The sequence below is a fragment of the Diabrotica undecimpunctata genome, chromosome 2, assembly GCF_040954645.1.
Source record: "Diabrotica undecimpunctata isolate CICGRU chromosome 2, icDiaUnde3, whole genome shotgun sequence".
Lineage (NCBI taxonomy): Eukaryota > Metazoa > Arthropoda > Insecta > Coleoptera > Chrysomelidae > Diabrotica > Diabrotica undecimpunctata.
Genome location: NC_092804.1, coordinates 169246954 through 169271972, shown reverse-complemented (window position 1 = coordinate 169271972; position 25019 = coordinate 169246954). Strand labels below are relative to the sequence as shown.

The 25019-nt window shown below is 34.2% G+C and overlaps 1 protein-coding gene across 4 annotated transcripts in view; it reads right to left on the bottom strand.

Moving 5' to 3' along the window:
- The window catches only part of LOC140435189 (uncharacterized), a 1123409-nt gene that overhangs the window by 913779 nt on the left and 184611 nt on the right, over window positions 1–25019 (bottom strand). The window lies entirely within an intron of this gene.

Here is a 25019-nt window from a genome sequence, read left to right as displayed (position 1 = left end):
CCACTTGACAGGGGAATTCATGGACCCTTCAAAGCCTACTATAATACTATCATGAATGACTGGATGGGTACCCCAGGAAATACTGGTAAACCAGCTACAATTTGTGACAAAGCAGAACTAGTAAGGCGAGCATTACCACTATTTTTTATACCAAGCAATATAGTCAATGCGTTCAAAAAAACAAGAAGAGATATTTTTTATATATCAAGAAAAATCAAGATTTGGATGCAAGTCGGGAAAAGAAAAAAACCAAAAAATTGGTTTCGGAAAATGTCCCATTGAACACGCAGAGCTCCAGAAGCTCTATTTGGACCCAATTTTCGGAGTTCCTACAGGTGAGAAATTTTACGCTTGAAAGATGTACTACCATAACCTAAGTAGCAAAAATTCTCGAGGATTATGCCTTTAACACGAAAAAAGGCAATGGCGAAGACTATAAAGAGTCGCCTGTAAAATCAATGTGGAATGTTACAGCAAAAATGGTACAACAAAAAATATTGTATGGAATACGGCATAAAAATGGACGCTTTCACAGATATATCTCTGTGTAAGATTGGCCAAAGATACCAAGCGGAGGCAGCTTCAAAGTGTTTAAGAAAAAAGAAAACTCAGTGCAAAAGCATTATCCACCGAAGAACTATTAAAAATCATCCAAAGATACGACAAGGAAAACCCCAATGGAGCACAAAATTTTTTTTTCACTTTTGCTCATTTGCAAGATTTGTAAACTGCAAGATTCACTTTTTCCAGAAAGAATTTGATGTTATGAGAGAATTTTCGGGCCGAATTAATTACAACAGCTTTTTTTCTAACACAAATCAAGGCGGTTGGAGAAGTTTGGCAAGCAGCAAATGGCTGGTAAGAAATTCATCAAACAAAAATTTATGCCCAGTTAGATTATTTTTGAAATTAATCGAAAAAGGGTGACCAAATATTTTATCAGACAGACCATTCACCCCAACTGGAAGGATAGATCTTGGTTCAAAAACTGTCCACTTGGAATCAAAACACCGTATCTAAGTGGACAAAAATGTCAGCTGAAAAAATTGGAATAGAGACAAAAAACATAAAATAAGAAACCATTCTCATCGATCTTTAGTTGTTTCAGCCTTGTTCAAGGAAGATGTTTCTGAAGAGGTTATTTAAATTAATGGGCCACTCAAATGCAAGCTCTCTAAATCCATAGCTGCAGCTGGATTCCAGTCACTACCAGAAGTTGATCGAAAATCTCAGAACAACAAATGAAGCTGGACCTTCGAGTTCCCAAATGCTACAGCTCAATAATACACAAATTCATGCTTTGGTAGAAAAGAATGGGCAAACTACAATAGCTTATAATAATTGTACATTTAATATTGTTAACAAATAAATAAAGACTATGTTTCGTTGATATGGTGCATTAATTGTTTCGTGAAATAGTCTTGTCGAATATCATTCGAGAGAAAATTATTTACCGGCAAAATTTTCTTCTGGTTTTATTCAAGTTTGTTGCCTTTTGGCAATTTTCTCTTATGAAATTTTGACAAAATCACTCGACTGACGTCTCGTGATTTAACTGTCAAAATTTAATTCTCGAAAATTGCCAGGCAACAAACTTTCATACCAATCGAAAATATTGCTGGCAAAATTTTCTCTCTTATGATATTATATACAGAAATACGTTTGAAACTAGTTGATGATATGTTATAATTTGTGACTTTATAGATACTTTTAAATTTTTCGTTTTTAAACTTGAGTAAAGTGGTTGAACTCTTAATACACTCTGTACAAAGTAATACTTCGCCGACCTAGTCAAGTAATTCCATACGCACACAAAACACGCCCGCCCCACTGACAGAGTAACGGAAAATCCCCCAAAATCCCCTTTTATCACGACGTATTATCTCCAACAAGAAATATTGTGCCTGAGTGCACCACAATACTGGTGATGTCATTGACGACAGACATCAAAGCTTCTCGGGGAGTTCGCCAGAACGTGAATCATATCACGAGGGGGTGAGATTATTAGCTGATTGCAAATTGAAAAAAAGCGTGCGGGTTCATACGAAGATATACATAATTCATTAAAAGGATGTAGGCAAGGAATTAACTGACGTTAAGGATAACTGACTGGAAGGGAGATCAAAAGAAGATGGTTTTAAAAGGTTATAAATTTTTCAGAGAAGCAGTTGATAACATGCTCTCTTGTAAAGTATAGCATACATTATAAAGGGCTTTACTTAAAAATTATTTATTCTGTAGCATCTTAATACAATTAACTATTTTTTACTAGAAATAAGCCATAATTTTATTTTAAAATAAGTTTTTTTGATACTTCGATTTCCACTTCGCAAATCGTTCTAAAAATACAAACATTAGTAAATTAAACAAATTTTTGATATGTTTAATGTTTATTTTGAGAATCCTCTGATTAGTCCATTAAAACGGATATTTAAAGCGGTACAAGATACAATTAAATACTAATTATAAATTTTCCATAATTAAAAAAAAATATTTATATATCAATTAGCGCAACTGTCCTCAAAAAATTCCTCTATATTATAGTAACATTTAAATAATAAACAGTTCTTGATTGCTCTCCAGAATACAAAAATATTGCTTGAGGATCTTATAATATGGAGTGGTAGGTGATTAAACACTTTCTTACCAGTGTAAATAAATGATTTTTTAATTAATGTAGAAGTGGGAATTGGAAGTGGAATAACATAATTTAGACGAGTGTTATAAGGGGAATCTGTCCGAATATCCTCTTTATGTTTTTTAAAAATTAAGCACCCTAATTCAAAAATATACATGCAAGGAAGTTTCAAAATACCATGTTTCCGGAACAGAGGCCTGCATGATGTACCACACTTGACCTTGCATAAATATCTAAGTGCTCTCTTTTGTAGCATAAAATTTTTACTAAAATGATGAGGAGAACAGCTAGCCCAAAAGGCAATACCGTATCTCAAATTAGATTTAATCAGGGCCACATAAACACTTTTTGCAATCTTGAAATCTAAATGGTGAGCAACTGATTTGACCGCAAAGCAACCCGATGATATCTTTTTGCTTAAACATACAGTGTGTTGCTCAAGTTTAAGTTTATTATCTAATATTATATAGAGCCTAAAAATTTGTTTACAGTGTCAGAGTAAATGCCTTCATTGCCCAGAGTAATGTTGTTTAGATCATTCTTAAAGGAAATTAATTTGGTTTTTGAAAAATTTAATGTCAAATGATTAGTTTTGCACCACTCTAAGATTTTTAGCATATCACTACTAATAATCTTGTTTAGTACCTTAGAGTCCTAAACCGGCCATTAATGTCGAGGTTAGTTATGTCGTTAAAATATATCAAGAAAAAGATAGGACCCAAGACAGAGCTTTGAGGTACTCCACAATTAATAAAGATATTACTAGAGTAGCGCTCATTGATTGATAGACTGGCATCTTTGAAGTATGAACTGAACCACTTTAGAGCAGTGCCTCTAAAATCATATCTTTCCAGTTTATTAAGAAGTATTTGGTTATTGACACAGTCAAAGGATAGATCACAGAAAACTGCGGCAGCATCATAATCGTTATTTAAGTCCAAGTATAGTTTTTCCATGAATTCGAAGATGGCATCATATTATGTACTTTTTAATGACTGGAAACCGAATTGGAAGGAAGAAAGTAAATTGTGTTTTTGTAAGAAAGTCATCATTCGGATTTTTACCAATTTTCCTACAACCTTTGAAAGCGACGTAACAAAGAGATAGGACGATAATTAGCAGGTAAATCGTGGTCACCACCTTTATACAGAGGAATAACCTTAGCACATTTTAAACAATCGCTAAAGTGACCCGTTGAAAAAGATGTGTTAAAAAAATAAATAAATAAAAGGATAAAAAGAAAATAAAATATAAGTTAAATACTACATGAACACTACATTACAAAAGTATTTATTGTATTCACTTAACAGCATTTTTAAAAATATTATTTCCTATTTCACCCATCAACAATAAAGTTTCAAGAATCCAACTTCCCACATATGTCTATTTTGCATTTTCCAGATAGCAAATGTTGCAAAACATAAAGGGCCTTCTATTAGAATCCTTATTTCACACCAATTTACTAGACCTATGTACTGGTTGCCTATCAGTACCCACATAATTCTTCACCACAATTCATTCCACATACATTAATCAATAAAACACTTTTCTCCACGTTCTTAACATAAATTCAGGACAAATTCACAATTTAAAACTACACCATTGATGGTTGCTACTGTTATATTATTTCAATTTTAACTTATTCAATTTTTAAATATTGCTGGCTTCTATCATATTTAGACACAGACATTAAGTTACACTGACTGCTTTGTTCGGACTTCCGTCCTAACATCCGTCATTGACTTCCCTCAATTTTGTCATGTCAATCAGTTATCAAGTCCTCGTAGACACTTTGTCTCAGGACCAGCAACTTCATGTGGAGTCGTACGTTGCCATGTTATCAAATCCACTGGTAACTTTGGTTACCAGTGGTACACATGTACACCTAGTAAGTATTAACCACATTTTATATTAACCTTGGTCAAAATTTAAACTTTATATTCTTTTTACTTAGAGTGGTTATATACTTTTTAGGACACTGATGATGGAATATGGATTCCGAAAACGTTTTGTCTTCATGACACAGCCCGTTGACGATTGGGTTTTTTAATTTATATACCTTTTATAAAGGATTTTAACAAATTTTTTGTTCAATATGTGTTCTTTTTTGTGATATATTTAAGTTATATTTTTATATTCCTTTTTAATATACTATGCATTTTTTTTGTATTTGTTATGTAGTTAAATAAATAAACTCTAAACTCTCTAACTCATCTTTAAAACCAAACACCTATACACTTAGCCATTGGAAGTCACGTTAAACTAGAGGTCCCATATTTCGCCATACAGTTAATGATATGCAACACAGATATATGCAGAAAAGCTGCCTCAAAATCGGAAATGACACATTTAGATCTTTTAACAATAGTACAACAGTAAAAATATTAATATTATTTTCACAACAAAGGCACTTTTGCCTGTAAAATAAACACTACAATTACCACAAGCATTCAATTGAGACCTTTTATATAAATATTAACACCAAATTTGAAAATAGGAAGCCTAATATGCATGGTATATATCATACAATATATCCCATCTCTCTAAAAATAAATTACTCTGCGCCCACTGGTACATCGATTTATAATTTGCAAACATAAACCGAGGAAATGATAATTTCAAAGTGACCTAAATATCTCGCTAGCCTGTGTATAAAAATCAATAATATCTTAGACAAAAATAATCTTTTATTTAAAAACTTTGTTTAAAAAAAGCTCTAAGAGCTTTTACTTTATAAAATCCAAAACTCCTAAAAATCCCTTTCAGCTCGAGGTCCATAAGCTCTTTTTAGTTGTCAACTGCAATGAACAGCGCTGCAAGTCATTTTAGCGTTAACCGTGATTCATAACTTCATGCTCGAAAGAAGATTGTATTTTACAGACTGGGAACTTTTAGCGCCATGGACGTAGACAAACCTTTCGGAATAGTTAATAGTATGTATATTAAATGTTGTCATAAATCATGGTATTTTATTTTATGTTGGTGTTGTTGCTATAAAGTTGTAGATTTTACATTGAATATATAAAATTCTTCTTCTTCTTTAAGCGCCGTCTCCCGATCGGAGGTTGGATATCATCATCACTATCTTGACTATATCTACTGCTGCTCTAAAGAGTTCTATAGAACTGAATTTAAACCAGTCCCTTAAATTCTTCAACCACGACACTCTCCTTCTTCCTATACTCCTTCCTCCTCTTATCTTTCCCTGTATTATCAGCCCTAGCAGTTCATATCGCTGTCCCCTCATTACGTGTCCCAGATATTGTAACTTTCTTATTTTTATTGTGTTTATTATTTCGCATTCTTTGCCCATTTCTCGCAATACTTCAGTGTTAGTTTTCTTCTGTGTCCATGCTATTCTAAGCATCTTCCTGTAACACCACATTTCAAAGGACTAAAACTTATTTATGTGTTCTTGCTTTAATGTCCAGCTTTCAAGTCCATATTGCAGTATCGAAAACACGTATCATCTCAGTGCTCTTATTCTCAGTTCTAATCTAAGGTCTTTGTTGCAGAGAATTGTTTTCATTTTTACAAACGCATTTCTTGCTATTTCTATCCTTGCTCTTATTTCGGTTGTTTGATCATTATTGTCTGAAATCCAGGTTCCTAGGTATTTGTATTTATCAACTCTTTCTATCGGTACATTTCCCAAATGTATGTTTGCTGGTATATTTGTTTTCTTTGTTATTATCATCTATTTGGTCTTTTCTATATTCATTTTTAGTCCATATTTTTCACAGAAACTGTTTGTTTTGTTTAGCAGTAATTGGAGTTGTTCAGCAGAGCTAGCCATAATCACGGTGTCATCTGCATATCTTATGTTGTTAATAGATCTTCCGTTAATTATTATTCCTTCACTTTGAGATAGTAATGCTTCTTTAAAAATGGCTTCACTATATACATTAAATGGTAATGGGGACATAATAAATCCTTGCCTAACTCCTCTCCTGATTTCAATTTCTGGACTGGGTTCGTTATCTATTACGATTTGTGCTCTTTGATTCCAGTAGAGGTTTGTTATTATTCGTAAGTCCCTATGGTCTATGTTTTTTGTCTTTAGAATTTGGACTAATTTTTTACGTCTTACTTTGTCAAATGTTTTTTCAAAATCAACTAAACAAACATGCATATCAACATTCATATCCATGCATCTTTGAGCTAACACATTAAAAGCAAATGACGCTTCTCTGGTTCCTAGTCCGTTTCTGAACCCAAACTGACTATCATCTATTCCTTCTTTCAGTTTTTTTATTTATACGACCATGTATTATTTTCAGGAATAATTTGAGAATGTGACTTATTAGTGATATTGTTCTGTATTCACTGCAATATTTAGCGTTTGTATTTTTAAAGATAGCACAAAAGGTGGAGAGTAACCATTGTTTCGGTATGTGTCCTGTTTTGTATACTGAGTTAAATAAGTCTACTATAATGTTTGATTTCATCATTTATGCATTTTAAGGTTTCTATAGGAATTTGGTCTGGAAATACTGCTTTACCATTTTTGCTGTTTTTTAATGCCGTTTTAATTTCCTCTTTTAATCTCTTTAAAACCATATCCTCTTCTACTTCTATCTCCATCTGTTCTGTTCTATTGTGTTTGAATAGTTGATTGATGTATTCTGTCCATCTTTTTAATTTGGCGATAGTATTCAACACAAGTTTCCCATTTGCATCTTTCAGTATTCACGGTTTTCTTGTTCTCTTGTTGTGAGTTAATTCTTTAATTTTTTTATGTGTGTTAAAACTATCATGTCTTTTCTGGTATTTTTCTATTTCTGCGCATTGTTCTTTCTCTTTCCTAATTCTGTATTTTATTTGTTTATCCACTTTTTTATACATCTGATTATCTTTGTTTTTATATTGACGTCTTTCTTACATTAAATCTAAAATTTCTTCCGTCATCCATTGCTTCTTTTTATATCTGGTTGGTATTAGAATTTATTTTTGACTTTTATCTATTTCTGTCTTTATTAATAACCATTTTTTACCCGGCTCAGTATTTTGTAGAATTTGTTCTTTAACATTCATTAATCCGTTGTTGATTTCATCTGCCAGGCGTTGCCTTATGTGTGGGGTCCTTAAATAATGTGTGGGTTCTTTCTATAAAATTCACAGAAAGCTTATTAGTATTTTGGCATCTTAACGTTTCTACTTTATTTTAAAAAGCTCAAGTAATAAATTTATAATTTTTGTGTCTATTTTATCAAAAATTTGCCATCAAGAGAGCATGCTAGTCAAATCTAAACCAAGTTACCTAAATATAGCTAGGCAAATTGTAATTGATAGAGTATTTAGTTACGTAGAGTAAAGAGTAAGCCAATATTTGGTAAGATGGCAGCACTAATGCTATTTCGAAATTATAATTCCCATCGCCCATAAACGAATATTTGATGGTGGGCATTTATTTTCCCACCACCTATGAAAGGGTCAAAAAGAGTCATACAGCCTCATAAATTGCAGTATTTAGGTATTATATCGTATTTGCCTCACTACCACCTACTTTTCTTGGGAAGACCATATTTATGAATAGGTATGAAATCGAAAGGAAGGTTACTTAGGACATAAAGTGTATCGAAAACCTACACACACGGACAGATACCTAAACAGGAACTCAAATCATCATCCAGGCCAAAAACAAGGTATCATCAAAACTCTGGCGGAGAGGGTGAAGAGAATTTGTGAACCACAGCATCTGCAAAGTGAACTTCTTTATATTGAAAAAGCGCTCACCTCTAATGGTTATACCAGAAGAGAAATACATAAACCGATTAACAACGTTTCAAGAAGAAAGGACAAAGAAACAGCATGTATAGGCAAAGCGTTCTTGTTCTATATATCGGAGGAAACAGACAGAATTGGGCGAATACTTAAAAAAGACAATGTAAAGACCATTTTCAAGCCAACAAAGAAAACCAAGGACTGTTTAACATCGGTGAAAGACAAACGAACCCCGTTAGCAACGGCCGGAGTATACCGAATACCATGCACATGTGGAATGGTATATGTGGGAACCAAGAAAAGACACACAAACACAAGGATAAACGAACATAAAAGCCATTGTCGTTTAGGACATATCGACAATTCTGCCGTTGCCGAACATGCTTTTGGAAGCGGAGAACATCAGATGCTGTCTGAAGAAACGCAGATGCTGGATAAAACATCGCAGTACTACCCACGGTTATATCGTTAAGCGGTGGAAATATATAAGCATCCAAATAATTTTAATCGGATAGAAGAAGGATTAAAAATTAACAAAATATGGATACTGATATTAAAATCCAGAAACACTCTTCCCGCAAATCAAGAAAAAAGAAAGCTACAAACGACGACACGCCCCCTCACGCCGAAACCAGTGGAGGGGAGGTGAGTAGAAAATATAAACATGGCCTCCGTAGTACAAAGCGGCGTCAGATTCAGTAGCAGTGACACACTGGAGAAGATTAGAAGCCACGGAAACATAATGCTACCGGATCATCGACGGAACATCATGGGAGAACAGAATCACGAATGCAACCATCAGAGAAAGGCTCCAGTATACACCACTGAGGGAGGTGGCCGAGAAAAGGACCAGGTATTTCTTCCACCAGGCCACAAGAAGACTCCATAAGACCAGGGGCATCCTCGAGAATAACAGGATCCAGAGGATGCATAGATCTACCCATAGACTGATCGACCATCTGATCAGGGTCTAGCCGGATGGTTGCCGGAAAACAGCCAAGCAGGGAAGTAGGTACGGTGCCTTAAATTAGTACCTACAGAAGAAGACGAGGATAAATCCACACAAAGAAGTCCAGGATGCCGAGAGATCAAATAATCAAGAAGCTGGCGGTGGTGCAAGAGCGGGACGTCGAAGAAAGAAGGCAATAATGAATGAGATACTTAATGACATGTCAAATTTTTATTAGGCAATAAACGTTTTTATTTTTATTTTTATTTATTATACTTACAAGCGAAGCAGTAACATCTCCAAAAGATGCCAACCCCTAGTGTTGGCCAAACGTCGAGAACCATTCTTAGAAGACAACGGCCTAACAGCCCAAACAAACAGTTTAACAAGGTAGACGATGGCCGTGAAAGCCTAACGCATTTTATCAGAATTATTTGTATTTGAAAGAACTGTTTCGCATAAGTGAAATAAAGATACATTCTTCTTAAATGCAGTGGTGACTCACCTGTCTCCAATCTTTAATTGAAGGCTTTGGACCTGCAATGTTTGAAAAGCGCATGTAGCAATTCTCGAAGCGAGATTTTCAATCACCTTGATTTGTTTTAATAATGTTTGGCAACCTGATGTACATATTTTACAGCGCTAATCGATCTACTACTTTGTCAAGTACTTCTTTTTAACAAATTCTTTTTAAGTATTGAACATGATTTTTGCGGGTATGTCATTTGTGGAATATAATTTCTAAAACCTTTATATTCGATGCGTACGAAATCTATTTTATTATAGAAAAGTTTTGTATTGCTGTTACTTATACTATATTCAGTAAGTAATCTTGTACGTATACTATCCAAGACCCTTGAATGAGAACCTTTTTTAAAAAATACTTGTTACATCAATGATCTGTACAGCAAGGGGAGCTTAAGGAAGTTCCGATTCAGCTTGGGAGTTATGCACAGCCAACCATGACAGAATGGGTAACTAACCATTCCGTTCCTCCATTGTTGTAAGTGTTTAGAGTGCTTCTTAAGTTATTGTGAAAGGCCATTTCTTTTATTAATTATTATCAAGGATTTCTGCTTTTTTTTTATTTATAGATTATTGATTGGCTCACAGAATAAATTGCTTATTATAATAATCAACAATATACTCAAAATTGCCTTAATTACCTTAAAATTCATTTTAAAATTGAATTATTCTAAAACGTTTAAAAATGTGGATAGAGATACAAAATGGTATTAATTTAATTACTTGGTCTTGTCCACAGTTTAAAAATTGTATAGAATTGTATAGTTCGACCTTTCGGCCTCAATAATCTGTTTTTTAAACAAGAATTTAAAAAAAATAGTTTGTTACGTTGTTAAACTATCATCATTCAATCTTTGCTTGTCCATCGCTACACATAGATATCCCTCATAATTTTCCATGTATTTCGATCTTGTGGCTCTTGCATCCAATTTATATGGCAACGATTTAGAACGTCAGTCTACCGTGTTGGTGGACGGCCTCTGCCTCGATAGGCATCATCTCTTGGTCTCCATTCCAGTATCCGCTTTGTCCATCTGTTATCTGTTATTCGAGCCACGTGACCTGTCCAGTTCCACTTTTAGCGTTGCTTTTTTTCTCAGCCACTGCTGCTGTCGCAGCTCGCGGTTTGGGATCAGATAACTTTCATGGCCAGATATACCTTGTGTCCTTACGTCACAATTAATCCATCACAATAAAGAATGTAGTCAAATATTTGGGCCATCGTCTTGACCAAAAATTAACGTGAAGGGCAAACTACGAATTTTTCAGATTAATAAGGGGGTTAAGATTGAAAGAAGAAGGCAGAACAAAATTTTCATGGCACAAAAGTGGGACATTGAACAGATGTATAATTCACAATCACTTTTAGGTGTCTCTCAAAGCAAGAAGGATTAATCATCTAGCTTTTACAAAATTGTAACGTAAATTAAACCTAGATGGTAGAAAGAATGTCCAGCAGATATGTTTTATTTTGGTTTAGTAAAGGACACAATGGCAAGCTTGTATCTACAGACCCCTAATCAAGGGAGATACTGATATCAGAAAGAAAGTACACCAAAGAAGACTACTACACATTTTAAAGTTAAGAAAATTTCAGCTTTGTAATTTGATTTGCTGCGGTAGAACTATCAGAAGTAAAATGACAAAAACTTAAGGTGAATTTTGGGTTTGTTTAACTACATCCATATGACTACAATGTATGAGGACCTTGTAATCAGAAATAACTAGGCCAACTGCAGCCCAGGACTGGTTCTTTACCAAAATAGGAATCCATTGAAACTGAGGGGTAGCACAACAAGAGAACCATAAGAGATTTCTTAAATTAAATCACAAAACTACCAAAGATACACTTGTATCGCCAAAGGTGTATTCGCACACCCAAAAGTCTCGTATCAGGCACCATTATCAGGATATTACAAGCCGGCACCATCTGACTCCGGAGAACCGCCAAAAACGGTATTCGACCTAATCCCCTCACGAATCTTTCACTATCTTATACAACCATCAGGCAACAGTGCACCCAAGCATCGTAGCAGAATCGTTAGTCCTGGCGTCGCCAGTACCGAAACAAATTCCCGGTATTGCCTTGCAAGCTGGCTTATTCTCAGGCATTGATGATTTCTCCCCGGTAAAATAAATTTCCCAATGTAAAAAACAATTGGATTTTTGTTTATTCCACTTAAAGACTACGAGACGCAATTCCAAGTGTTTCTCTTTAGAGTATTTGTAAATGGCAAATTAAAACCTTATCTAATACAGGATGGAAAATAAAAATTCTACCCAATAAATGAGAAAATTAACATATACATAAGTTTTACCACGTTGTAACTGCATTGCACAACTGTCGTAGGTACTACTACATCTAAAGCAGACGTAGCGTGATAAAATTCCATGTTTATGTAAATTAAGTTCAAATGTAAGGAAAATATAATTTTAAGTTTTCTCAGCACTAAATCGTGTTTCCAAAAAAAGTAGTGTTTAATTTCATTTTAAAATTAAAATATGATCGATGGTCTTGTTGTCTTATATCATTTTGAACTTCAGGTCAACACTCTAGACACCATAAGTTATTGATATGACTTGATATATTGGTCGTATATAAACGTTTATTGCCGTTTTATTAGCAATTTCACACCGAACACCTGGTATAAAAGAATAAATTAAACGTTTGCAATTATATCAGGTAAATAACAACATAAATAGGAACTTTCCCAAGCTATTGCTGCCTTTATGAACTTCATTATTTAATCGTTTAGTCGTAAATGATGCAGATTAATTGGCGCATGATCCGAGTCGACGGGACATAATTTATGGGATCGTTAACATGATCGATCTGAGAATTTAATTGAAGGATTTAGTTTGTGGAAATTTAGTTTATTAAACGGCTGAAGTTTTTTAAATAAAACTCTCCATGGCTTGCTAAATCAAAATATTCTCTTGCGAAGATTTCTGGAAAGTAACTGCAGCTGACTAATGCCAAACAGGAAACCATGTTGAAAGATTTTTACTTGCGTAGCTGAGATTGCTCGTAGTATCACTATGATAAGATAATCTCTTCGATGTTGTAACAAATAAGGGCTTTATCCCGTATATTGTGACAGTTGTCTCACAAAACAAAACAAAAAAACGGGTGTGGCAGTCCAGTGGGACTGCCGGGCAGAAGTTACACTTCTATACACGCATTCGCCGTTACAAATTTATTTGGGAGTCAATCTGCACAATCATTACATATGTAATGGTATAGGTAAGACATAGCAGAAAGAAAAACAGAATTAATAACAACTTACTAACAATTAATAAACAATATTTGACCTGTAATAGGAGTATAGTAAATGAAGGATTGAATCAATATTTTGATGAAAATGTATATTTTCATTTTCATATATGTATGAAAGGAGTTGAATGCAAAAATTTTTTACACATACTCTGCAGTAAAATTCATTGTTTATTTTGTTATTAATATAAAAATAAAATACACTGCAACATAATTTAATATAATAATACAATACAAATTAAAATGCAATATTCATAAGTATTTAAAAATGACAATAATATACATAACTTTTCTATTTACGCATATGTTTAATTTACCATGTAATAATATTAATAAAAAAGTCCTCCCCGACTGGGAATCGAACCCTGGTCTCTCGCGTGACAGGCGGGGATACTGACTACTATACTACCGAGGACATGACACAAACGTATTTCAGAATTGACACTTCTGGGTCATACAGTCATTTATTGAGATTATTATTTTGAAATACAAAAGACTAATATAATTATGAACATTTAATAAATAATACAAAACATATTACATAAATAATAATATTAGTAAATATTTTATTATATATATAATATTATATGTATATATATAATATATATAATTTTAAATATATGTACAAAAGGAACATTTTTATATTCAAGAGAGGAAGAGAGAGAAAATATATCTTCTGTCTCTGTCTTACTCATTATCTTCATATGTAATGATTTCACAGATTCACTCCCATACAAATTTCCAACGTGGAGCGCGCGTATAGAAGTATAACTTCAAAAACAAATGACACTAAACAGTGAGTTGAGACTTCTCTGGGGTGAGTTAGAACGTAAAGAAAAATTATAATAATATTATATTTCTTAATTTTAGGAATGCAATAATAAGCGCCATACAAAAATATGTGAAAATCATAAATAAATCAATAGACATTTAAAACAAAAACGAAATAAGAAAATGTATATGTTACAAAATAAATATGACATTGTAATTATCATTATTAATGAAATACGAAAATCAACATAATGCTACAAAATAAAGATAATATTGTAATTATCACCATAGGTTATTTTTATTTAAATAAAAATGACGCTGCATCAACTACTGAGAGTTCTTAGCAGCAAATACAAATTACAAGTATTTAATTTCTTACAATGTATACAATTTAAATATACTATTTGAAATATTGTAAAATTTAATGTTTTTTAGTATGTCTTAGTACATCCTTCATGTTGGTAGTGAGGTTATTTTTTTTCTTTCGTGGATGTATGTTTGGTATTCTAACAATATATGTTTAACAATGATTGGGATCTTGCAGTTGTGGCAGAAAGGTATGTTTATTTATTAAGTGGATATGAGTTGGTATAGTATGTCCTAATCGCAGTCGAGTTATTATTACTTGCTCACTACGTTTGAGTGGAAGTGGTAAGGTGGTGCCGACAGTATATAGAATATCTTTAAATTTGTTGCATGTGAAATTCCAGTTATTCTGCCTTCTTCTTTTTGCAGTACCGTCTCCTATCGGAGGTTGGATACCATCACAGCAATCTTTACTTTGTTGGCTGCAGCTCTGAACAACTGTATTGAACTGTACCCATACCACTCCCTTAAATTTCGCAACCAGGAAATCCTCCTACGTCCCACATTTCTCGTTCCCGAGATTTTTCCTTGGATTATAAGTCTAAGCAGAGAGTACTTTTCTCCTCTCATTATGTGGTCCAGATATTCCAGTTTTTTTGTTTGTATGGTTTTTATGACTTCGTATTCCTTCCCCATCTTCAGCAGAACATCTTAATTTGTCACTCTTTCTGTCCATGGTATTTTCCACATTCTCCTGTAACACCACATCTCGAATGCCTCAATGTTTTTTATGTTTATCTTTTTCAGTGTCCAGGCTTCCATGCCGTACAGCAGAACGGAGAAAACATAGCACCTTAACATTCTCGTTCTTAAGTTTATATTTATGTCCCGGCTGCATAGGAACTTTTTCATTTTGACAAACGATTGTCTCGCTATCTCTATTCGCCTCTTGATTTCTCTTGTCTGGTCATTAGTATCAGTGAAGCAAACCCCTAAATATTTGTAGGACGTAACTCTTTCAATTTTCTGATTATGGTTAAATTCACATTGGTGTATAGCTTCTTTGTTACAATCATGAATTTAGTCTTTTTGATCTTCAGTTTTAGACCATACTTTTTGGTATGGGTGTTTATGTTTTCCATCAAAAACTGTAAATTTGCTAGGTTATCTGTTACTATTAGAGTGTCATCAGCGTATCGTATATTGTTAATTAACTCTTCGTTAATGTTCATACCAATGTTTTGCTCTAGGAGAGCTTCCTGACATATTGTTTCGCTATATATATTGAATAATAGTGGAGAAAGCACACAACCCTGACGCACACATCGACGAATCTCAATTTCTTCGGTTAACTCATTATCAACTTTGATTTTTGCTGTTTGTCCCCAGTACAACCTGGATATGATGTTAATGTCGCGACTGTCGATGTTTTTGCTTTTGATACATACACGGATTTCATACAGCTTTTGGTGTCTGACTTTATCGAAGGCCTTCTCAAAATCTATGAAACCTACGTAGAGGTCTTGGTTTACATCCTTATTTATTATTATTTTCTGCCATTCTGCCATGGTTATTCTGCCATAAAGTGGTAATAGAGGTAATTTTTTTTATATAGATGTTATGGTCGTTTCTTTTTAGCATGTTTGACTCAGGGATGCTTTCATCTAGTGTGGCTTCATTCACAAGTTGATCCACTGCTTAATTTCCCTTGATTCCCACGTGTGATGGCACCCATAAAAAGTTGTTTGTATATTTTTTGTTGATATTAGTATGAGTTCATTTTTTATTAGCATTATAATTTCATTTGATGGATATAATTGCTGTAAAGCTTTGAGTGTACTTAAAGAGTCACTGATTCTCCAGTTAATATCCTACAATTCAGAGGGATGCGTATTTTAAATTTGTCTACTAAATGTATGTAAACCGCTGCTAACTCTGATTGAATTGTTAATTCATCAGTGTAGATATGTTCAGAACAATTATTTATCTATGGTTCAGAATTTGGATATAAGGATATTATTTCATGATATGATTGATGTATTACTATTGGGTTAGTGGATGTTTTGGGATAGCAAGTAAGGGATGTATGTACAATTGGTGAACTAGTTGATAATGGGAGGAAGTTTTGGGTTGGTTTTATGATAGTACTAATAGGGAGTATATCCATAGGATTATTTTTGTAATAACTAATAAATTTAGGTTTTAAAAATATATGATGAACAGGATTTTGATGATTTGATGCTACTGGAGCTGCATAATTTAATGACAATTGTTGCCGTCGTAAGTGTAAATGTAAATCGTTAGCTAATAGTTGAAGGCTACTGGTTGGACTAGTTCTAAATGCGCCAAAGATAATTCTTAGAAATGTTGTTTGAATTGAGTTTAGTTTTTTTGGTGTAGTATTTCAACAATATATCAATGCTAACATTCTTCACGATGGTTCACAAATTTCACAGATGGTTTAAAATCCAATATGGGAGTTGCTTGTGCTGTATATATCCAAAACAACCAAGAACATATACTATAATTGTGTGTACAAAATAATATGTAACTTAGATATTTCACAAGAAAACAGATTCAGAACTTCTTTACAATTTTATTTGACTGGGCTACAGAAAGTGTTCCAGTTTCTTTCATTAATTTCTAGTGTCAGTCTCAAAGTTTCCCAGATACATTTCAGTTTCGTCTAATTTGACATGGATATACCAGACAGAAAAACGTAGTATTGTAATCAGAGTATTTGTTACGCAAGCTCTAATTATTATTAACAAATAAATCCAATAAATTGTCATGTTTGAATAATCTTGCATATTATAATTGAAACTAACGTAAAGTTAATAATTATTTACGTTTTTAATGAGATTTGGTATTTATTAATTAGAGCGAGTTTTAATCAGTTAATGGACGCTGTCATGCCTATAAATCGAAACCGCAATCGAGAAGTACTAGCAAATGCCACGCTTTTTTATTTCAAACAGTTTATCTGATTTAAAATCTCCAATAATCAACTGTATTAATTAAATTAGCTAGTTGTTTATTACTTGTAATTCAATTAGAAATCTTTTAATTAAATACGTATTTGAATAAATCCAGTAAAGTATAAAAATTATTTTCTCTTCTGATAAGTTAATTATCTTGCTTTTGAAATATAGTATAGCAGAATGTCATCCCCCACCACTACGGAGGGGATTCACGTGCGTAAAGAAATAGTCTGAAAAAGTTTAATAGATAAAAAGAAAAAAACTTTCTCACAGTTGGTTTTATGTTTTATTATAAACCGAACGAATGGTTGCGGACTTCACAATTTCATTCAAAAAAAAGCATTACAGATTTTTTTTCAACCCCCATGTAAAAAAAAATAATATGGGTGTAAATTTTTAGTTCCACATCGTCGCATATGTTGAAAAAGCGATAAAATATCAAATACCACGACAAATTTCTAAATAAGACATCTATATACTCGTACAAGCGATAGCAAATTGTTCTTGTAAGTCTTAGAAAGATATTAGATTACAGCGAGTCGTGAAATAAGTGACTAGACAAGTATTCCGTGCGAAATGCACCTTTTATCAAAATGTAAATGAAACTTGTGTCTCAGACAGTCTAATGCTCTTAATGTAAATACCGTATCAAATATCAATGAAAAGCAGACACGGATTCTGGGAATCCGTCAGATTTTATTATTTTATCAAATATTTCGTTGGGAATAAAACCAAAATTTTAAATTAACTGTTTATTGATGATAAAATACTGAATACATAAGCTAAGGGAACATACAATGGTCGATAACACACAACCTTGGCTATAATACACCGATTATAATGCACCGATTATAATACCCTTTTGGTTCCATTTTCTTCTGAAAATTCGTTTTCTTCCTTTCTGATTAGAATAGAAGTAATTAATGATTCGGATATCGCTTGTATCTAAATTTTTTATTCTACTTATTTTTTAAACTATAAAAATCAACTTTTTAATAATCAATTAGAATAAATCGTAAACTGATAAATATTCTTTTACCAAACTCCAAATGTGTTCTCCAATCTTCTCTGTTGTGTGCTATTTGGTGTGGTGCAGCCACCGCTTTTGTGATCTTCATCTACTACGACTGCGCGTGCATGGTCTCTAATGTGCGATGTTTCTCGTCCATCTTTCGTGGTTGTATTTTGTCACATGTCCTACCCAGCTCCATTTCATTTGCACAATTCTTCCAATTACCTTCCACCTTCGCCCTACTTCACACGTCCTCATTTCGTATGTGTTCTCTCAGAAAAACTCCTAACATAGCTCGTTCGATTGCCCTTAATCTATTGGCTAATAACTCTGTAAGTGTCACGGTTTCCATTCCATAAGTCATAACTTCTTCTTATAGTGCCGTGCACCTATAGTGCTTTGGCGAATTATCTTAAGGCCAGACGTCTGTCTTTTGCAGCATGCAAAAGATCGTCAGTGTTATTTATGCCTGTTAAGTTCTTTATGTTCCATAGACATGACATTTGTTTGCGACCTACTACTCTCTTGCCTTCAATCTTTCCCTGGATGATTAGTTGAGGGATTGCGTATTTTTCTTCCTTTCAGAATATGGCCGAGGTATCCAATGTTTCGTACCTTGATCACATTGAGTAGTTCTCTCTCAGTATTTGCCTTTCTTAAGACTTCCTCGTTTCTCACCCCATCTGTCCATGGTTTGCGGAACATTCTTCGCGACGTCCACATTTCGAAGGTCTCCAACTTATTAATGGAAGGTACTCTTAATGTCCATGTTTCCATGCCGTATAACAATATGGACCATACATAGCACTTAACCATTCTGTAACGGAGATTGAAGGAAGGATTGCGGTTACATAGTATCGGTTTAAATTTGATAAAAGGTTGTCTTGTTTGTTCGGTACGGCATTTTATTTCTTGTTGAGGATTTCATGGGTCATTCATTATCATTCCCAAGTATTTAAATGTTTTCACTTGATCGATTGGAGCATTATCTACTTGCAGTTGTATTCTTAAAAGTGCGTTTTTTCTTATTGCCATGCATTTAGTTTTTCCAGCATTTATCTTCAAGTCATATATTTTTTCTAAGGTATTTATTTTATTTAACATCAACTGCATATCATGTTCGTTGTCTGTTATTATCGCGGTGTCGTCGGCGTAACTAATGTTATTTATCGGGAACCCGTTTACCTTTATCCACACTCAGAGCCTTCCAGTGCCTCTGCAAAAATGTTCTCCACATAGAGATTGAAGAGAGTAGGAGACAAAATACATCCCCTGTCGCACTCCTCTTAAAATTTCAAATTCTTCTGTGTTGGTTGATTTGTTCAGTCTCACTCATGCTTTTTGATTCCAATAGAGATTCTGGATAACTCTTATATCTTTCTCGTCAATGTTAGCGTTGTGTAGCATTTTTACCATTGCGTTATGTTTTACGGTGTCAAACGCTTTTTCATAATCGAGGAATGTTATGACTATATCCTTTCGTTGATCCATGCAGTTTTGTACAAGTGTATTCAAGCAGAAAGCTGCTTCACGTGTACCCAGTCCGCTCTTGAAACCAAATTGTGTCTCACCGCTTAGATCTTCCAGCTTTCTGAACATTATTGTGGGAAGGATGCGAATAAACACCTTAAGCAAATAGCTCATTAAACTTATCAGTCTGTGGTTTTTGCATTTGTCGCTCTTTGTGATTTAGTGATCATTATAAAAATTAAATAAAGCCATTCCGTTGGAATGAGGCCGGTGTTATATATGGCATTGAAAATTGTTACCAGCATGTCGATGTTATCATCTTCCAACAGTTTTATGGCTTCCGTAGTAATTCCATCCGGTCCAGGGGCCTTGCCTAGTTTTGCTACTTTTATAGCGTACTCCTCCTCGGCGCGAATAATGGGAGGGCCGGATAAATTTTCCGTGGGTAAGTTAGTAGTTGACAGATTCGGTCTATTATCCGCAAAGAGGGACGAATAGCATAGTTTGCCCAGATTTTAGCTAGTTCTTCCTAGGTATGAACGTAGTTTCCTTGATCATTCTTCAGGCGAGTCTCATGGTGTTTCTTGTATATACTCGAAATTTCTTTGACCTTTTTATGTAGTCCAAAGCTGTCTCCATTTTCTAGTAGTGATTCCAATTCTTCACAACGTTCTTTCATCCAGCTTTCCTTTGCGTGTTTAATTCTTGCCCTTATCGTACGTTGGATTTCCTTGAATTCATGAACATTTCTGGCCATAACCAGTAGAATACAACTGTTGAATACCCTTTTCTTTGAATGACTTCGTATCTTTTTGTTTTTCAACATTTTCCATCTAACTTTCATCTAAGTTTATTGTGATATTTTGATCTGACATTACTTAGGTGTCAACTAGAGGTGACTTAAAAATCTTCCATCAATTTTAGTTCCGCAGAGTTCCCTGGTTAGGTTCGTGAACACTTCTCTTCTATTCCCAGAATAAATAATTTTGGACAGATAATATCTCCCTGTCTAACTCTTCTTTACGTTCTTATTTTGCTTGTTGTGGGACCTTACCTGATTCATAGTATACACAAAATGAATCTTTTTAACCTGTACAACAGTTAGAAAAAGAAAAAAAAAATAACTTGGTGATATAAAATGCTAAAAATTGAATCCAGAAGAATGGAGAACGAGAGAACTAATTCTACTATTCAAAAAAGGAGATAAAAAAAACAGCCAGACAACTACAGAGGTATGTATAAACTTGTTAAATACTTCGCTAAAACCTACAACTAAAATTTTACTAAGTGTTTTTATTAGCACTTTTAAAAGTGCTAATAAATCAGAGGTTAAGTTTAGCAGATAAACAACAGGGTTTTCGTAGTGGAAGATCGTGTACAGATGCAATATTCGTTATAAGGCAAACTAGTGAGAAATCACTAGAGTATAATAAACAAGCATTTCTGTGTCTAATTGACCCAATGAAAGCGTTTGAAAGAGTAGACTCAAGGATGTAATCCATCTTATGTATAATATAGAAGTTCCCCTAAATATTATAAAAACTATCGAAAATATCTACCAAAACAACAAAATGGAAGTCAAAATAGATAAACAACTTACAGAAAGAGGCAGTGGAATAGGACAAGAGGACACATTGAGCCCGTGCTCTTCAATTTAACTATGGATGAAGTCATCAAACGCGTTAACAAAGGAAGAGGATACATAATGAAAAAAAAAGAAATAAAAATACTCTGTTACGCAGACGACGCCATACTGATAGCCCAAGATGAAGATAGTCTGCAAAGACTGGTCCACAGATTTAACATAAGAGCAAAAGAATTTAATGACAAGAAATTAATGACAAGAAATTAATGTCAAAACTAAAACAATAGTAGTCAGCAAAGAACCAACCAGATGTAAAATAGAAATTCATGGAATCAGTATTGAACAAGTAATGGAAATAAAATACTTTGTAATTACACTGTCCAGCTATGGAGACCTAGACAAATAAGTGAGAGATCAAGTACAAAAAGCAAATAGACCGTCACAATGTCTTAATAACACTATATGGCGAATCAGACACATTAACACTGAGATAAAGTCAAGAATTTATAAAGTCAGTATAAGACCAATAATGACATATGCCTCAGAAACAAGACCCGACACAGACACAATACAAAGGCTACTGGAAACAGCAGAGATAAGAGTACTGAGAAGAATTACAGGAAATATGCTAAAAGATCGAAAGAGAAGTAAAGACATTAGAAGAGAATGTAATGTGCAGTGTATAAATGGATGGAGACAAAATAGAATGAAATAGAATAGAATGGAGGAGATCCGTGTCGTCAATATAGCATTGCAATGCATTTGTGCCCTCCAAATTTGAAATCTGGCAGGACCCTGGGCTACCTGGCCTTTCGGCATACGCCCATAACGAAACCTCTGCCCCTACGAGTCCGACACCAAAGTGAAGGTGCCACGCCACGTATACCGAAACGTTTCGTGGGGTTACCACGCCACGTATACCATAAACGTCCCGTGGGGCTCCACCTTCCCCGTAGTACCTGTGTTGTGAGTACCTTGCCCACCCGTTATTCCTACACCACGGGCGGATAGGTTCGGCAGGCGGAGGAATTTCCACCTCACGCGTAGACAGGTCGCCACCGAGGATCTCTCCTCTACCACTCTTGGATATCCCGGTGGGTACGTGCCGGGGCACCCACACCACGCCTGACCAAGGTCAGGAGAGGTATGTACGGGCTCAGCTAGTTCAACCTCACCAGGCTCTTTTGGAATGAGAGTAGAGTGGTCCCACGAGAGTCTCGTCTCGGATACTAGGAATGTAGACCGGTGATCGTGTCGCCGAAGCGACCGTGTGCGTTTCTACCAACCCGACACCTCAAGCGACGGCTCTCCACCTCCCGATTCCTACCCATTAGTCGCCTCCTACGACAGGCAGGGCTTTCTGACCCCGGCCGTATTCTTATCTCCGCGAGCTGGACGGAGCGTCAATATAGCAAGAGATAAGTCACGACTTCACGACTAGGCAGAAGAAGTATCGGACGACCGCACAAAAGATGGAGTGACAACCTTCTATACAGATATTAACCCGCTAAAGCAAAATTGCTTATAAAGAAGAAGAAGAAGAAGAAGAAAAATTGGGTTCTGCTTAAATATTTTTCTTTCAAATTTCAGTTGGCCCCAGGAAGGTTAAAAAAAATTGGATTTTACTTGTCAACAATTATGTGTTACTCAAAGAGTAAATATTAATTTGTTGCAAGTCAGTCTCTGTCATAAAGTGTCCTGTGTATTTTAATATGGCGGATATCCTTTTGTTTCTTCTTATTTTTTTTAGTCATTGAAAACAACGTATTCAGTTCGTTAACCTCATTTTCATGGTTCAAATATTAAAGTATTAATATACTTTAATTTCTACTGTTAAGTTTCATAAATAAATTTAAATTACCTGCTCAGCATCGTTATACAGTAAATATTCAGAGCAATGAACGGTGCTGGAGTAGAAATAAAAATCCTGTATTATGTTAAATGGTGATTAGTAAAGTAAAAGAACACATTGTCATGCATAAGAACATATGACAATGTTGCAGTATATTATGCAAAAATATCGATAGAAATATTATCATATAAATGAATTAACGCTAGGAAAAAGTTGATAAGTTGAGAGATTCTTCTTTTAGTGTTAGTTAGCAATATAATACATGTATAGCAGCAATATCAATTACCTTTCTGAACTCACTCACAAACTTTAGATTTTCTGCCAATTTTTGGCCGATCTTAAGATTTTCTGTATAGTTTTCATCTATCTGAAAACATAATTGAGACTGCAATTTTTTGTGAACAGTTTCATCGTACAATCCCTTATAATCCACCACCTTTTTAAGAGAAAGATCCTTTAAATCTCCGTCCTATTTATTCAAGCGTATTGTAGTTTACTCTACATGGTGTTTCAAAAAAAGTAATATCGTCTCTAAGACAGGTAAAAACTGAAAAATAATTAAGGTTTGCTTAGTAATAAATTTTTGTAACGCCATCGTCAAGATCAGGGCGTTGAAGAAAAAAAATTGTTACACATTTTTTATCATTTTGCCGAAACTACTGGAAACATTGTAATGACATTTTATAAAAATATGTTTTGTGATTTATTAACTATGAATTTAAAAAAATTAAATAAAATTTAAGTGAAAAATGATTTAGTGAAAATTGAAATTAAATAAATATTTTTACATGCCGATACAAGGATTAATATTAAATGTTTGAGAAAACATAAATTAAAAATCCGTTTTGTAAACTAGTAACAAGTGATCATCGATGAAAAACTTACCGCTTTCCGGTTATTTAACATCATATGTTTAGATTTCTGGATTCGAACTTAAAGTCTACTTTCGAACAGCCATAACTTTGTTAATATTAAGTTAACAGTAATAATAAAAAACGAATCACTTTGTTGCAACCAGTGTAAATATCTAGGAAGCATCATATCAGCAGATCCCAAGGTAAAAAATGCATCCGAATACTGAATTCATTACTGTGGTCTAATAAAATAAAGATGCATACTTAACTTCGCGTATACAGAGCAATTGTAGAACCAATTACCACATATGGTGCCGAATATTGGACGATGACAAAGAATGAACGAGATAAAGTAGACGTTGTGGAAATGGATTATCTTAGAAGATCATGTCGAGTATCGAGAATGGAAAGAATCAGGAATGAGGAAATACGAAACCGTACAGGAATTAGAGATACTCTTTCAGATAGAGGAATACAAGGAAGGCAGTTACAATGGTATGGTCACGTGATTAGAATGGAGGAGGAGCGGTGGACAAAGAAAGCCTTAATGTATGTTCCGCCAGAAAGAAGGAAAAGGGGAAGACCACCAAATTCCTGGAGAAGAGAAATTACAAAAACAATGCAATCTAGAGAAAAGGGGAAGACCACCCAATTCCTGGAGAAGAGAAATTACAAAAACAATGCAATCTAGAGGCTTAAAAGTGGGAGATTGGAGAGATAGGAAAAGATGGAGGCTGAAATGCGGGAAGCAGCAATCGCCGTAGGAGCCCCGTTATATGATGATGAATCACTTTGTTCTATAAGTTTCATTTTATATCCTAACAGTTTTCCCGATAAAATCTTTTGGAGTTATTCGCGAAAACCCGTTTAAAATATGCTTTTTTGACATGTAATTTGTGAACATTCAGCCACGTATAACTCCAAAAATATTGACTTTTCGAAATAACTTTAAAGAAAATTTTTGTCTTAAAATTCACTATTATTTAGCGACTATCATAGTTTTTTTTTATAAACTTTTTCCACCCTCGAGTTGGGGTGGTGATTTTCCCAAAGGAAAAGCACATATTGGCATAGGGTA